Below are 1,642 nucleotides of genomic sequence, written 5' to 3'. Positions count from 1 at the left end.
GAGGGTTTTAAGACTTCAAGTACAGAAAAAATCTAAGTGGAGAACATGACACCAGATAAGTTTCACTTCAGCAGTTGTTCATATTACTTTTCTCCCTCCCTTCAGTCCTCCTCATTACTTTTATGTCCCCCATTTTTTGGGGGGTGTCGAGCATATGTCTTTTTCTACACTATAGAATATTCTACAACATCTGATTTTAGCGCTTGCATGTTGCACGGAATAGGGTAAAACCATAGAGGGTGAAACTTAGGAAAGGGGCTGGTGTAGGGTAAACAGTTCTAAAATAACCCCCCCAAAAAAACAACCAAAAAACAAGAAAGAAAAAACAACCACATTTTGGAGAAAACGGTTGCGTTTTTTAAAAAGAAATAGTATTGAAAACAGAGAAGTTCTGTTCCTACATGTCTTGTCCCGTTGGTGATTATCGGTTGTCCTTTGCTCGTTGTTAACCAGTTCGATTTGCCCTTGACCTGATTGTCTCAACCGCCGCACACGTTTTGTTTACGTCATGAATAAGGTATAAAAACTCAACAGTATGTCTCTATATTCGTCTTTTGATAGAATGGCGTTTTAAAAAATTCACACTGGAAAATATTGCTAAAAATCCCCACCATAAATAAACAAAAAATTATTATTGGAATCGTTACTTGGTGTTTATCAAAAGCTTCAGACTCAGGTGAAAGAAAAAAAAACGTCATTATCCCAGAAAGCGAGTTTTTTAAATTTAAATTTCATCATTTTTTGTTGTTATTTTGTTCTGTGCAGCGACAGATACATACGCCACAATGCGTCTTGTGCTTTTATCAAACACTCGCCACAGAACCAGCCTTAGGGAATATCAGTATGCAACTCCTTCAACAATCGCAAATTGAGAACGATTTAATTCCTTTGTAGTGGTCGATTCTTCTGAATATTTGGCCTAAACTTGCCCTGTGTAAATGTCTGTGTAAATTTCAGTCCATGGTATGCACATATCCATAATATTTGTATACCAGGTTCACTTGATTGCCTGGTGGAACGACTCTTGTTTTAGGAGGGAGACAGATCGATGCCCCAGAATTACACCGTTCTGTCTGCTCAATACCAAGTTGTGAGAAATTTAACGTTTCACAACATATATAATATATAAATATATATATGAAGCTCTTTTCAATGCAATTCTTTGGTATTTTTATATAACGAATGCGAATAATCTCACGATCTTGATAGATCAGATAGAACACAATTAGATTTCTGACCCCAGGGACTTAGTAACTCAAATCGGTCAAAAATTTCAGATAATATTTTTTCATTCTAAGGTACCGAGATACCTTGGAACATGAATAAAGAGAAGGATTAATGGGTTTGAATATGTACAGAATTAACAAAGTGCAAAGAGAAAGACCCCCTCCCCCCCCAGAGAGATTGCAGTAACATGGTTCGGTTATGAAAGGATACAGAAAGTATGATACGTGGTAGTTTTTGTTGAGAGATAGTGTGGCGTGATAAAAAAAATACACAGAGAAAACGTGGATTGGTATTTGTTTAACGTAATATTTGGCTGTACGAGTTCTTGCCCATAGTAATGGACACAGAATAGAAAGAGAAAATGAGAGAGATAGAAAGAAAGAAAGAGAGAGAGAGAGAGAGAGAGAGAGAGAGA

The sequence above is a fragment of the Aplysia californica genome, unplaced genomic scaffold, assembly GCF_000002075.1.
Source record: "Aplysia californica isolate F4 #8 unplaced genomic scaffold, AplCal3.0 scaffold01114, whole genome shotgun sequence".
NCBI classification, from domain to species: domain Eukaryota; kingdom Metazoa; phylum Mollusca; class Gastropoda; order Aplysiida; family Aplysiidae; genus Aplysia; species Aplysia californica.
The sequence above is the reverse complement of the archived record's forward strand: the minus strand, read 5'-3'. Positions refer to the sequence as shown.